The sequence below is a fragment of the Lactuca saligna genome, chromosome 3 (assembly GCF_052625555.1).
Source record: "Lactuca saligna cultivar CGN05327 chromosome 3, ASM5262555v1, whole genome shotgun sequence".
NCBI lineage: Eukaryota > Viridiplantae > Streptophyta > Magnoliopsida > Asterales > Asteraceae > Lactuca > Lactuca saligna.
Genome location: NC_136419.1, coordinates 50,647,705 through 50,664,107, shown reverse-complemented (window position 1 = coordinate 50,664,107; position 16,403 = coordinate 50,647,705).

The window sequence follows — 16,403 nt, the reverse complement described above, 5'->3', positions numbered from 1 at the left end:
ACACATAATTCACATAATACTCAAATATTTCATATTTATTACTTCAAAAAGAGTTACAATAGTTGACCTAGACTATTACATTGACAAAAATGCTTAGCCCTGAAACCCGGGCGTTACAATTCTCTCCCCCTTAGGATGATTCCGTCCCGGAATCATGCATCAGCAAACAGATGCGGATAGCGACTCATCATGTCATCCTCTGTTTCCCAAGTGAGATTCGGCCCATTCGAATGTTTCCATCGGACTGGCACCAAGTCTACCATCTTGCGTCGTAACTTCTTAGTCTTACGGTCAACAATTGCCTCAGGCTCTTCAATCAGCCGTTTATTCTCATCCATCCTTAACTCTGAAATTGGAATTATGTCGGGAACATCTCCCATGAATTTCCTCAAATAACACACATGGAAGGTGTTATGAATACCATTGAGTTCTTCAGGCAATTCCAGCTTGTAAGCTTGGTTCCCAATCTTCTGAAGAACTTTGAACGGTCCAATAAACCTTGGACTCAACTTTCCTCGTTTCCCAAATCGTATAAGTCCCTTCCACGGTGAGACTTTAAGCAAAACGGAATCCCCAACTTCGAAGGTTATCGGTCGTCTTTTCTTGTCAGCATAGCTCTTCTGACGATCCTGAGCTGCTAACATTCTTTCCCTAATCACCTTCAATTTCTCAGCAGTCTCATGGACCATATCGGGGCCCATAAACTGCTTCTCTCCGGCTTCAAGCCAACAAGACGGCGTACGACACTTCTGTCCATACAAGGGTTGATAAGGTGCCATCTTGATGCTCAAGTGAAAACTATTGTTGTAGGAAAATTCTACTAGAGGTAAGTGTTCGTCCCAATTTCCTTGGAATTCGAGGGTACATGCTCTCAGCATATCTTCCAATGTCTGAATCGTTCTTTCGCTCTGACCATCAGTTTGCGGATGGTAAGCAGTACTCAAACACAACTTTGTACCCAACTCTTCTTGTAGACTCCTCCAAAACCTCGACGTGAAACGACTATCACGATCTGACACAATCGTAAGAGGGACACCGTGAAGTCTTACAATTTCCTTCACGTAAGCATTTGCGAGCTTATCCATAGACCACTTCTCGTTGGCTGCTATGAAGTGTGCACTCTTGGTGAAACGATCCACGACTACCCAAATCATGTCGTGTCCGTTCTTCGTTCTGGGCAGTTTAGTTACAAAATCCATGGTGATGTCTTCCCATTTACCCATGGGTACAGGTAAAGGTTCTAAACTCCCATACGGTTTCTGATGTTGTGCCTTAACCCTCGCACATGTTACACACTCAGCCACATACTTCGCAACATCGAGCTTCATCGTCGGCCACCAGTAGTAGGGTTTTAGGTCCCTATACATTTTAGTGCTACCTGGATGAATCGAGTACATGGTCTTGTGTGCTTCTTCCATTAGAAGATCTCTTATTCCTCCCGTCTTAGGTACCCAAATTCGATCTTGGAATACCTTCAGTCCTCGACTGTTCGTACCGAACACTAATGTTTTTCCTAAACGTTCTTCCTTTCGGTCATTCTTTTCTAAGGCTTCTTCTTGAGCTTTCCTGATACTTTCCACAATCGTCGAGACGACTTCAATTCTTAACGCTCTTGGCCTTTTCCTTTCAAGATTGACTTTCCGAATGAGAGCATCAACAACAATATTTGCTTTACCCGGGTGGTAAAGTATCTCACAGTCGTAGTCCTTGAGAAGTTCTAGCCAACGTCGTTGCCTCATGTTCAACTCCTTCTGATTAAAGAGATACTGGAGACTCTTATGATCAGTGAAGAGCTTGCACTTCGTGCCGTAGAGGTAATGCCTCTATATCTTTGAGGCAATTACTACCGCTGCCAACTCCAGATCATGAGTGGGGTAGTTCTTTTCGTGCTCTTTCAATTGTCGAGATGCGTATGCTATCACCTTTTCTCTTTGGGTCAGAACACAACCCAACCCGACTCCAGATGCATCACTATAAACTGCGAAATCTTCGATTCCATCGGGTAGAGAAAGTATCGGTGCTTCACATAACTTCTTCTTTAGCTTCTCGAACGCCTCATCGTGTTTCTCACTCCATGTATACGTAGCTCCTTTATGGGTCAAAGTTGTTAATGGAGCAGCTATCGAAGAAAAGCCTTGGATAAATCGTCGGTAATATCCGGCTAATCCTAGAAAGCTTCGAATCTCCGTGGGACTCTTCGGACGTTCCCACTTCATTACAGCCTCGATCTTGGCGGGGTTAACCATTATTCCTTCTTGGTTAACAACATGACCCAAGAATTGGACTTCCCGTATCCAAAAGTCGCATTTGGAGAACTTTGCAAAAAGCTTCTCCTTCTTTAACACCTCTAACACTTCTCGTAGATGCTTGTCGTGCTCCTCCTGGCTTTTCGAGTAGATGAGAATGTCGTCGATGAACACTATCATGGATTTATCGAGGAATGGTTTACAAACCCTGTTCATCAAATCCATGAATGTTGCGGGAGCATTGGTTAGTCCGAATGACATAACCAAGAACTCGTAGTGTCCATATCTTGTTCTGAATGCAGTCTTCTCAATATCCTGCTCTCTCACCTTCAGCTGATGATATCCTGACCTAAGATCGATCTTTGAGAAGTAGCTCGAACCTTGCAGCTGATCGGATAGGTCATCAATCCTCGGCAATGGATACTTGTTCTTCACTGTTGCCTTATTCAGCTCTCGGTAGTCTATGCACATCCTCATGCTTCCGTCCTTCTTCTTCACGAATAACGCCGGAGCTCCCCAGGGTGATGAACTAGGTCGAATGAATCTGCTGTCCAACAACTCCTAAAGTTGCGTCATGAGCTCCTTCATCTCCGGCGGTGCTAATCGGTAAGGTGCCTTTGCTATCGGTGTTGTTCCTGGTAATAAGTCTATACGAAACTCTACTTGCCTATCAGGTGGTAATCCGGGAAGATCTTCGGGAAAGACTTCCAGATAATCGCACACAACCGGTATATTCTGCACCTCTTTCTTTTCTTTCTTAGCATCGATTACGAATGCCAAGTACGATGCACATCCCTTGGACAAACATTTCCTGGCTTTTATCAAGGAGATGATTCCAGAACTCACTCTGTGTTTGTCCCCGTACACCATAAATGATTCCTTTCCGGGTGGGTTTATCCTAACTATCTTCTTTCGGCATAATATCTCGGCATCTTTGGCGCTAAGCCAATCCATACCCAAAACGATGTCGAAACCGTTTAACTCTATGGGTAATAGTTCCTCATGGAATTCGTTTCCGTTTAGGTGAATGACGATGTTCCTAATACGATTACTAACAGGTACGAATTTGCCACTGGCAACTTCTACAATCAGGGCATTATCTAGTTTTTCTACAGGTAATGCTAATTTCGCACTAAATTTATGCGACACAAAGGAGTAGTTGGCTCCGGAATCAAACAATATATTTGCAGGCAAACCATTTACAAGAAAGGTACCTGAAGCGACGTCTGCTGCCTCCTTTGCAGCCTCGAGCGTCATCTGGAAGGCTCTTGCCTTCGGCTTCGGTGGTATGTTGGGTCTTCCTGCCTCCTTCTTCTTCGGGCAGTCCTTCAAAATGTGCCCTTCTTCATTACACCCATAACAGGCCTTCTGTTTAAGGGTGCATTCATTAGCATAGTGCCCAGGCTTTCCGCATTTGTAACAAGTGACCCCTCCATCACACTTCCCAAAGTGCTTCTTCTTGCACTTGTCATGCCACTTTGCTTCTGATCCTCCTCCTCTCGAACCAGGTTTCGAGAATCTACTCTTCTTGTTGGACTTCGAGGATCCATCGAACTTCCGTTTCTCACCGACCTCAGCCCTTTCCATACCTCTTTCCTTTTGTTGGGTCTCCACATTCTTAGCTGCTCGAACAGCTGATTTCAGAGTGGTTGCCATCTTGACTGTTGGGCCAAAGTCAGCCGGCAGTCCGTTTGCGAATTTCTCAATTTTAGAAAGTTCGGTTGGCACTAGGTATGGAAACAACTTCATCTTTTCCGTAAATGCAGCATCATAGTCATCGATGCTCATTCTCCCATTCTTCAAATTTTGGAACTCATTGTTCAGATCAATCAGGTCTATCTCTGAACAGTACTGTGCCTTCAGTTGTTCCAAGAACTCATCCCATGACATTTTCATGGCTTCTCCTCGTTGCATCGTATCTGCCAATAGCTTCCACCAACTCAAGACTCCAGTTTTCAATTGTCTCACAGCGAAGACAGTCTTCTGCTTCTCGTTGCAGTCACAGCTCTCAAACACCATCTCCATCTCGGAGATCCAGTCCATAATCTCAACAGGTTTTGGGCTTCCTGAGAGACTTGGTGGTTTTGCACCCAAGAAATTTTTGTACATCCGCCCATCCTTGTTATTTCTCCCTTCTGGGCCGTCCCTTTGCTCACCTTGAGTCCCTATTTGACTCACTTGACGGCTATAGTTCCCTTCCTCAGATGGCTCGGGAACTGGCTCCGTCGGTTCAACATGTATGGTAGGTTCGTCCCTATTCTCGCGGAGCATCCGTCTCATTTCTTCCCTTTGTTCAGCTAGCATCGCCTGGATCATGGCTTGAACTCCAGCCATGGTAACTGGCTCAGGTGCAACTTCTTCAACAATAGGTATTTGCTGAACTACTGGGGCTTGGTTCCTACCTCCATTTGCGTTCACGTTTCCGCTACGGGTCCTTGCCATCTTGATCTATACACCGAATAAGGTGAATTCAGATCTTTATTTAGGAGAGAAGTTTTAAATCGTCCTTATCACTCCGAAACGTTTACATGCTAGTTCTAATATCGTAGTCGTACGTTTAGAATCCTAAACACATAAGGTTTCCAGATCCGGTCGGCAACAGACCATAGATCCGAACAAAATAACAGCATATCATGCATAAAGCATTTAGCACATATAAGCATTTTAGGCACAATTCCTAAAATAAGCTAGTGCTCACACCTCACAATCATCGCTTAGCATTCTAAGTTTAAGTCTAGAAATCCTACAAATTCCTAGTTCGCTTAAACTAATGCTCTGATACCAACTGTGACATCCCCAAAATCACGGCCAGAAAAGACCGGTTTTGTTTATACTTTATTTCAAAATCAGAGTTATCTTTTAATAAAAGGGTTGCGGAATTTGTCCCAAAACAATAATATGATAAAGATTTATCAAAAGCATTTCCATAGAAATGTATTTCATTAAAAGACTCGGGATGTCATGTTCGTACAGATCAAAAGTATAAACAGTACAATATAAGCCTTACTACATTATTTCATATCTACAGGCCTATATCCGTAATCCCTCATCCAAAACATCACACCTATGCTCATGCGCCACTACCTGTAATACATAAAACTGAGTGGGTCAGGCTTGGGAGCCTGGTGAGCACATAGGGTTTTCAACCCACAATAAATAAGTTTATTAATTTCATCAATCAACAATAACCCGATTACCCATTCTCGTTATCCTTACTTTACGTCCCTAAACACCTATCATAAGGGACCTAGCCTAAGGATCATCATCGGGACGCGCACTACTGCTAAGGGGATTCCTCAAAAATAAATGTCCTAATAGGCAACCATGTGGGGGATGGAGTACACCGGTGAACACATCGTTCACAACACCTACAGGTTGTGAGCCTGCTAGTGTTCCACTGGACTATCTAGAAGAGTCCGTGGTCGTCATCTATACTCCGCTAGATGACTGGATCAACAACAACAACATCGAGTCCTCTCATCATTTTATCACACATCACCTATTACATCTACCCATGTTTTACCCCAACATTTTCGTAGATATAAAATACATATACAGTTTAAATCATTGAAAACATGTATAACAACGTTCATCTAGCATAGATAGCAAGTATTCAGATAATATGCACACATAGCACGTAATTTATATAAAATACTTCATATCTATGTGTAAGTTGAAAGTAACTATGCACTCACCTGATTAGGTGGTGACTCAGCACTCGGATAGCGCTTCGCTACTCTCAAAATGATATTCCTTCGATAAAACCTAGTATCGATACCACTAGGGTTTAGTCTAATGATAACCGTGACAAATTAATTATCTGACTATTATTATTATTATATTAGTGTTAATAACACTTAATATAACTCATAATAATAGCCCAAATAATTATTTTAAGGACCTAATAACATTCCTATATTAAAACATAAGCTAAACTAAAGATAGGATAGGTACAGCTCACTTACAGTGGGTTTTTCTCGAAAACCGGGCTTCGCTGGAGCAGCGTTCCCGAGCCAAAAGGCTCTTTTCTCGGGACTCCGGGAGCCTCGGGGCTTCCTTCGGGTGCTAGGGGGTTTACCTAGGCTTTTAGGGGGGTTAGGGAGCTTAGAGAGAGAGTTTAGAGAGAGAAAGAAGAGGGGTGAGGGGTGAGGAAATGAGGGAACCCGGCACCTCTATTTATAGGGGAGGATTCTGATGGACTCGCCGAGTAGGGGGGACCTACTCGCCGAGTTGGTGCATGTGGTGGCCTTCTGGTGGTGCCACGTGTCCAATTCTGGTGGTGCCACGTCACCCCTATCGTGTGTCAGCCCTCAAACTTAGAAAAATCATAACTTTCGCATACGAGCTCCGTTTTCGACGTTCTTTATATCCATGCGTAGGTAAAATCAAGATCTACAACTTTCGTTTAGACTCCGTCGGCTAATTCTCGACCGATCTCAAATTTAACAGTAGGAGGCGTTTAGACTGTTAAATGACCGCGAAGAGTTCATAACTCCTTCATACGGACTCCGTTTTCGTCTGTCTTTTTACCGTTGCGTTCCTATGAATGAGATATTCAACTCTCATTTAGGTCGTGTAAGCCAAAAACCGCTCGAACTAAAATTCGAGTTTCGGGCCGTGCACTGCTAAGCCGAATCTTAGAAAAATCATAACTTCTTCATACGAAGTCAGATTTGGGCGTTCTTTTTATCGATGCTCTTAGGTTAACATATTCTACGACTTTTGTTTAGATTGCTAAGGCTAAAATGTCTTGCTATCGTAAATTCACTATTTACGTCTCCCGGTGCCGTGCCGGTTTTGCCGTAAAACTTCGGCGAGTCATAACTTCTTCGTTATAGCTCGGATTTCGGCATTCTTTATATCTACGGAAACCTTGAGACATATTCTACAACTTTGTGTAGAGATATCGGGATTATCTCACACTTTAATTTTGATGCTTATTTTTATTCTTTATTAATTATACATTTATAATTAAATAATAAACACATAAACACACATAATTCACATAATACTCAAATATTTCATATTTATTACTTCAGAAAGAGTTACAATAGTTGACCTAGACTATTACATTGACAAAAATGCTTAGCCCTGAAACCCGGGCGTTACAAATACCATATGCTTCTACAGTTGGTTTGATCATATATGCTATGACCTGTACTCGCCGTAATGTAGCCTTTGCTCTAAGCATGGTTAGAAGATATCAAGGGAACCCTGGTAAAGCACACTGGAGTGCGATAAAGAACATTCTTAAGTACCTACGAAGGACTAAGAATTGGATCCTTACCCTTGGTGGGAGTGATGACTTAAGAGTGGTAGGTTATAGTGATGCCAACTTTCAGACCGACAGAGACAATTTACGCTTTCATTCAGGCTAGATATTTATCCTAAATGGAGGAGCAAGAACTTGGAAAAGTTCCAAACATGAGACTGTAGCTGATTCAACGTGTGTATTAGAGTATATAGCAGCGAGTGAAGCATCGAAGGAGGTGATATGGATGAAGAACTTCATCGGAGACCTTGGATTTGTACCAACTATAAAGGAGCCCATGGATATTTTCTGTGAAAGCGATAGTGCGGTTGCCTTATCCAAGGAAACAAGAGCTCATAGCAGATCAAGACACATCAACATAAAATATCACTTCATAAGACATCAAGTAGAAGTGGGACTCCTCGTGGTTAAGAGGGTATCTTCGAAAGAGAATCCAGCAGATCCCCTTATGAAGGGATTGATTAGGGTTAATCACTTGCAGCATGCTAGTAGTGTCAGGCTGAAGGGCAATATTTGTTTTAATGATTAGATAGAATTTTAGAAACTTGTAATAATTAAAATGTAATTGACATTTGATGATTGGATAAAAGGTTTTGTTTTTATTTATGAGTAAAGTTACTATGTTGTGTCAATTATTTACTATTGTTTCATTTTGCATGTTTTGACTTCCAGAATAATAAGATTATTCAAACTATCCATAGCCGATCATACTTTGGAAGTAGGTCATGAAAGAAGACTGTCATGAATGGGTTTTTGTATGATTGTCTAAGGTGTTAGACATAGAAAAAGATTTCTACAAACATTCATGAATGCTCTTGAAATAAGATTTGAGTATTGGACTAAATCGACGCTCACATATCACTTCATGGAATTTATCACGGGTGATTGTGAGACGATAATATTGTATAATATTCAAACCAAGACATATGAGTTGGCGATTATTTGTTGATTGTACATTAATTGTGCTAAACTGCATCCGTAACTCAATGTTATAAACGTGTTGTTATGTATGATTCAATGAATAGTTAGTATAAGCATATAAGTCGAAGTTTATATGTTCCTTTTATCGTAAGAGGATTAAAAGCGATATATTGGGCCCTTCGATGATTTTGTTTTGACTTATGTTTCGGGCCCGGTCAGAACTATATTGATGTGTTCAATTAAGTTCTATGTCATACAAATCGGAAAACGGGAAAAAAACTACAAGACAATAAGTATAACTATGTTCCATGTATTTGTCAACACGATATCTTGTGGAACAGAGGATTATATGATCACTTATCTAATGGACACGTCGGAGTTCGACAAGGGCTTTTTGAGAGCTACGATTGCTAATCAGATTTTAAGTTACATTGGAAATTACGGTTATTAGACTTATCCAAGTGGGAGACTGTTAGAAAAGGTGTCTAAGTCCATAATTATAATTCGTATGTACTTGAACCGATAGTAGCATGGTCTATATGGGTTTCTTTCATCAAAGCAATATCTCAAGAAGGATATTGGAGTAAGAGGTTATTTATGATTTATTAATATATTATAAGTATAATATATTAATTGAGGAATCATATTGTTTAATTAATATTGGTCAAGAATTAATTTAGTGATCAAAAGAGACTAATTAAATTGATACATATGAGTTGGACTAATGATCTATTGTTTGGTTTGTGATGGGCTTATGGTTTAGTCCATGAACTATTTATCCAAATCAAATGGATGGATCATGGGCTAATGTGTAAGGATTAGGATTACACATGACACTTGATATTCTACACACACACACACACACACACACACACACATATATATATATATATATATATATATATATATATATATATAAGCTTGAAATCGGTTACACTTTGCATTCCAAGAAGTAGAATCTGATTTCTTGTCTCCTAAATTTCTCTCATATCCAACCTAATTATTCTTGGTATTTTGTGATTCCATTTGAGGAATCACACTATTGGTGCTAAGCTTTCTTGAGGCCAAGTTATTCAAGCTACTACACAAGGTAATATTCTAACTAGTTTTATGATTCAAATATCACCTTGCATGCTAGTTTAGGCTTCATGCTTTGCAAAATGTTTATTGCATGTATAGTTAGAGAAAAATTTCATCCAAAACATTAGGGTTGGATATGCACTATAGGAATGTTAGAGTACACTAAACCCAACACCCCCAACGAGCCAGGTTCCAAAATTTCTGCCCGTAAAGCATCTCGAAAGGAGATTGATCGATACTCGCATGATAATTGTTGTTGTAGGAGAGCTTAGCCAATGGAAGGTAGGTATCCCAATTCCCACCAAAATCTACGATGCATGCCTAGAGTATATCCTCAAGAGCCTGAATAGTCCGCTCACTCTACCAGGTTAATCTGAGCATGGTATGCGGTGTTAAAATGAAGCTGAGTACCCAATTCTTTATGAAATTTCCTCCAAAACCTGGAGGTGAAACTAACATCATGATCAGAAACCAAAAAAATTGGTACGTCGTGCCGAAACACTACCTCCCTGATATGGATGTTGGCCAGCTTCTCGGTAGATACACTTTGAACAAGAGGGATGAAATGAGCACTCATGGTCAACCTACCAACAATGACCTAAAAAGAATCAACCCCACTTGTCTTCCTCGGTAACTTCGTGATAAAATCCATAGTGATCTCCTCCCATTTCCACATGGGAATGGGTAATGGTTGCATCTTGGCGTAGGGTATCTGATGTTTTGCCTTGAATTTCCTGCAAGCCAAGCATCGCTCAATGAACCATGTTATCTCCCTCTTCATTCAGGGCCACCAGTAGCTCAATCTCAAGTATTTATACATCTTCATGGCCCCTAGATGGATCGAAAATTTCAATCTATGAGTTTCTTCCAACAATGTTTGCCTAACCCCACCAACAACCAAGACCTAGACCCTACCGTACTGGGTTACTAGTCGCTGACTATCCTACCAAATAGCAAATCTGACCCCTGATCCTCTCTTCCTTCTAATTTTCCTTCTTCAACCCCTCTACTTGAGCTTTCTTGGTGAACTCCAACAAGGGTGAAAACATAACCATCCTCAAACACAGATACTAGATTGGTGTGCTTGCTTCCTTGCGACTCAAGGCATTGGCAATGGCCTTCCCTGGGTGGTACAAAATCTCGCAGTCATAGTCATTTACCACAACGAACCATTTGTGTTGCCTCATGTTCAAGTTTGGCTGATCCATTAGGTACCTCAGACTCTTGTGATCAGTATAACTAGTGTACCTGACCCCGTACAAGTAATGCCTCCAAATCCCGAGGGCAAAAATCACTGCCCCAAACCTAAAATCATGTAGGGTAGTTCACCTCATGAGGCTTTAGCTGCCTCGAAGTGTATGTAATCACATGAACCCTCTACATCAGCGTTGCTCCCAAACCTAAAATCGATGCATCATAATAAATGACAAAATCATCCATACCCTTGGGAAGAGTCAGAATCAGAGCCTCACACAACCTTCCTCAGAGTCTCGAAAGTTGACTACTGATCAGACCCCCACCAAAAAGTAACATTCTTCTTCGTCATACGGGTCAATGGTATAGAAATCTTGGAGAAATCCTAAATAAATCTCTGATAACAACCCTCTAAACCAAGAAAACTCTAAATATCAGATGGTGACCTCGGAACCTCCCACTCAGGAGGCACTCTACGACAACCCGATATTTCGAATCAATGTAATGACCTAAAAAGTCAAGAATTGTAATCTCTTTTGATATAATGAAATTAGTGTCAAAAATAAAATGCTCAAAAGTCTCTATTGGGTTGCCTAAAATGATAGATATCGTGTCAAGGTTTTCAGAAATATAAAGAACACTAAAATCTGAGTGATAACGAAGAAGTTATGACAAATCGAAAATTCGTGTCAAAACCAGTAAAACACTGGCAAACGTAAAAAGTGAAATTTCAATAAAATACTTTTTATCCTTAGGTATCTAAACGAAAGTCGTAGATTACACTAAACCGTGAGCGTGCATAAAAAGAACGTCAAAATCCGACTTTGTATGAGGAAGTTATGATTTTTCTAAGTTTCGGGATAGCGGTAGACAGCTAAAAACTCAAAATAGAGATTGAGGGATTTTTGGCCGAAACAACCTAAATAAGAATCAAAGATCTCAACAATAGTAGTGCAACGGTAAAAATTCTGACGAAAATAGACACCGGGTGAAGAAGTTATGGAATTTTAACGGACTTTTCTTGTCCCGGCATGTTAAAAATATAATATTAAAAATAAAGTCAAAATTAGCCGACGGAGTCTAAACGAGAGTTGTAGAGCATAATCTCACCTACGCGTGAATATAAAGGATGTCGAAAATGGAGCTCGTACGCGAAGGTTACAGATTTTACAAGTTCGGGACACAAAACTCGAGGCTGTCAGGTAGCTCACGACGTGAGCCACTCATACTCACAACGTGAACCTGTGACTGATGGATTCCAGAGCCTATCAACGAGTTTTCAAGTCTACCAGAGGAGGAAGGTCGAGCGCACGACGTTAGCCACCCATACTCACGACGTGAACCCTCAGATTTCTCTCCTATAAATAGAAACCGATGGTTTAGGTTTAGGTGCTCAATTCTCTTCTCTCTCGTGCCAAAGCTCTGCGTTTTAACCCCTGAAGCCATCCCGAAGCCCCGGTATTCACATCCAAGTCCCGAAGGAAGGTTTTACACACCCGAGATTCCCGAGAAATCTGTTTTCTCCTGTCGAAGTTCTTCTCGGTTTTCATCTCACCTTCTTCAATCCATCAAGTGAGTTCATACCCCTATAACTATGTTTTCAAATGCTTGTAAACGCTTTTACACACTTTTAGGTGGGGGGGGGGGGAATACAAGTAAACACACGATTATCCTCGTGTGAATAACATAAATCTTTTGCTATACTTTTTGTTATAATCAATCATATGTGATTTATAACTATTATACGAAAACATTCACATGCAACATATCACGATAACACTTTGTCCATTTTGAAATGAAACATGTTGTTATATAAATATCAAACACTTTATATATATTTTGAGTATAAATGTTCAATGATGTTATTACAAATGTTATACTTTACGTAGCAAAGCTAACTAAAACACTAACCTTTAAATGCTTGATTTGAGATCTTCAGAGTACAATACAGACTTCGAAGATGGATTTCTAGGAACAAATGTCTCCTGCCATATACAAAGCAACACATTAGCTTCCATTAACAATACAAACTTCTTAATCTCTATCATGATTGCTATCTCTAACTATTGAATTCAAGTTCAAGAACGAATAAGAATATTTAATGAATCATCATTGAATCTTCATAATCTTTATCGATGATTGTTATCCATAATTGGTAAATCCAAGAGCCTTCAAGTTCAAGAACGAAAAACAGAACATTTGATGAATTAACTATTCAATCTTCTTAGTCTGTATTGATTATTGATGTAGAAAATCGGTTACTAATCAATCAAAGGGGGTTTAAAATAAGTAAACTTCATAAACCATCCTACTTCTTTGTGAACATTCATAACATGTATGCAATATGCTTCTCATTCGAGTGAAATTGATATAATCGCAGTGGAAAGACACTCATGATGATAAAACGCAGGGGAAATGTTCATACAATCGAAAAAACCCTAAAAATTGATGTACAAAATTGAAGAAGGATGGAGCTAGATAAGCTTACGGAGATGTAAGAGCAGGTAGGGATAATGGATAATGAGTTGGATTGAGCGTGATTAGGCGGCAACAACGAGATGTGAAGCTAAACCTAAGCTTCTCTTGCTTGATGGACCGAAGGTGTGAACTATATCCATCAATTATCCATAGTTTCGAAACTCGTACTGCAAGTATGCTTGCTTGTCCTCTGTTTCAAACCTTTTCTGTCTCTCATTCCATACTATCTTCATCGCCGCTGGGCCGCCGATCCCCGTCGCCATATACAATCGATTGAGGGAAAGCGGTGGAAACAGATGGGAAGCGAGAGATGAGACATGGATGAGGATATAAAGTAGAGTAGAGAGAACATACCTGGAAGCCGGGGTTGATAATTGTGGAGCAGTCTCCAAGTTGGCTCGATGGAGACGGTGGAGAAGTGTCGGGGATGAGCGTCAGTAGAGACGTTGGAGCAGGAGGGAAGATAATGTGACCGGGGGTGCGATGCAGGGAGAAGAGAGAGGCGGTGAAGCGTATGGATGGCACATTGAAACAGAAGAATTGGAGATCCGATGTTAAAAATTCAATGGGGGAAAGATAAGGCAGAACCAATGGAGGAGATATGTGAATGACACTTATCAAGGCCCGTCCTTATCTTTACACTTCTATTAATAATTTAAGTGACCAAAATGCCAATTTACCAAACTTTAGTGCAAAAACTCCTAACCACTAAAAATATGAAAAGCTACAGGCCATTTTTGCCAAAAAAAAAGGAGAATGTTCACTATTCAAAATGGTGCTCATCTTTAATATATATATATATATATATATATATATATATATATATATATATATATATATATATATATATATATATATATATATATATTAGGGATGAGATTTAGAACCGGAAACCCGGAACCGGAACCGTTAGAACCGGAATATATAAAACCGGTTCCGGTTCCGGGTTTAAAAATTGGCTTTATCCGGGTTCCGGGTAATCCGGGTTTGGGTCCATCGGGTCCGGGTAAAACGGGTCCAAAAAACCGGAACCGGTGTTTGGAACCGGAACCACTTTTAGGGCCGGAACCGGTTTTTGTGAAACGTTTAAAAGATGCATATCTCATTCGTTTCAACTCCGATTCACATGCGGTTTTTTCCAACATGTAGATTAGAGTTTGTACATGTTTTTAGACTATAAATTTGCCATTTTTAGTTTAATATTCATTGACTTACAGTCCCCCAAAGTCGAGATATCAAAGCTGGAAGTTTTTAGTTTTTTTGTTTTTTTGTATTCGGTGAAAGTTTTAAAACATGCATATCTAATTCGTTTGAAGTCGGATTGATATGTGGTTTTTTGCAACTTGAAGTTTACAGTTTGTACATGAGTTTAGACTTTAATTTTGTCATTTTTGGTTTAACATTCAATGATTTACAGTCCTCCAAATTCGGGATATCAAAACTGAAAATTTTCAACTTTTCAGCAATTTGTTTTTGTACTTTGTATTATGTGAAAATGTTAACACATGCATATCTGATTCGTTTAAAGTCGGATTGACATGCGGTTTTCTCCAGAGTGTAGTTTAGAGTTTGTACATGATTTTAGACTATAATTTTGTTAATTTTAGTTTCTTATTCAATGAGTTACAGTCCCCCAAAGTCGGGATATCAATATGAAAATTTTCAACATTTAATCCGCTAAGTAGTAAGCAATTACCAAAAAATTCTGGTTTTTTCGGGTTTTCCGGTTTTTCCGGTTCTAAACCCACTTTATCCGGTTCCATCCTACCCACTTTATTGTTTCCAGGTTTTCCGGTTCTAGACCCACTTTACCCGGAACCGTACCCGGAACCGAACCGGAACCGGTTCCTATATACCGGTCCGGTTTCCAGTTCTACAAAATCCCATTAACCGGTTCCGGGTTTTCCGGGTCCGGGTCCATCCGGTCCGGGTTTGGACCCACTTTCATCCCTAATATATATATATATATATATATATATATATATATATATATATATATATATATATATATATATATATATATATATATATATATATATATATATATATATATATGAATTGGAGACAACAACGTATTAATATTATCAAAATTAAGAATAAAACCACAAGTGTACATTTAAATCAAAACCACCTATTAATATTTTTAAAAGCAAATAACAACATTCATTTTTATAATAACATGTTTTATTTATAATAATGCATTATATTTTTTTCATAACAATAAATATATTTGTATAAGAAAAATATAAATATAAATGATGTTTTAATACTTGAAATATTTTTAGATAAAAAAAATAGAAAATCAAACATATTAAATGATGTATTGTAGTTTAAACATTTTAAATAAAATTTAGACAACAAAAATTATTTATTTATTAAATAAAATATATTTGTAATATTCAATAAATCAAATAAAAAAGGTAATAAAGTAAAATATGAAAAATGTAATATGTATATTTTGAGAAATGGTTCTTAGGTGAAGTTTCACATATGGTTCTTAGGTGAAATTTCACAAAATGTCATAAATGACTTTTATATAAAATTGTTTTACGGATCCATCTAACGTTCATTCACAATAAGGATCACCGGAGTACAAAGTTGTTGTTAGGCGTGTCAAATCCAACAACTAAAGGAGTATGATATACTCCACAAAATCTCACTATAATGCACTAAAAGGTAGTACAAGGAAAGTAGGGTCGATCCACAGAGACACAGGATAATTAGTCTATACCTCTTTGTGCAAGGTATTATGGTCACCAACAGTGAAGGGGGGGGGGGGGGGGGGTTAGAGTGTAATGACTAAACAAAAACAATTAAAAACACACGTAGTCAGCTAAATGAGTAAATTAAATTCAGATTTTGTAAGGACTCCAACTTCATGTATGATAACTTAGCAATGTGACTCAAAGATGACATAATATTCGTTCAGCTCTATCTAAGTTGGTACTTGAAAGTGTTAATAAGCTCTAACACTTTCCATTCACCACATTAATTAACCAAAACAAGCTCTTTGATTAACCCTAACCTTACTAACCTAATCTAAACAAGATCTTAGAATTAGATTAAAAGATTGCATCAAGATTTATGTGAATGTTCCCAATAACACCTAATACTCCTCACAAGCTCGGGAGTATAAAAGTGTGTGAATAAGATTTACACTAAATTCATTCAATAGCGATTAATTTAATGCTTGTTACTTGTTCAATTTCACA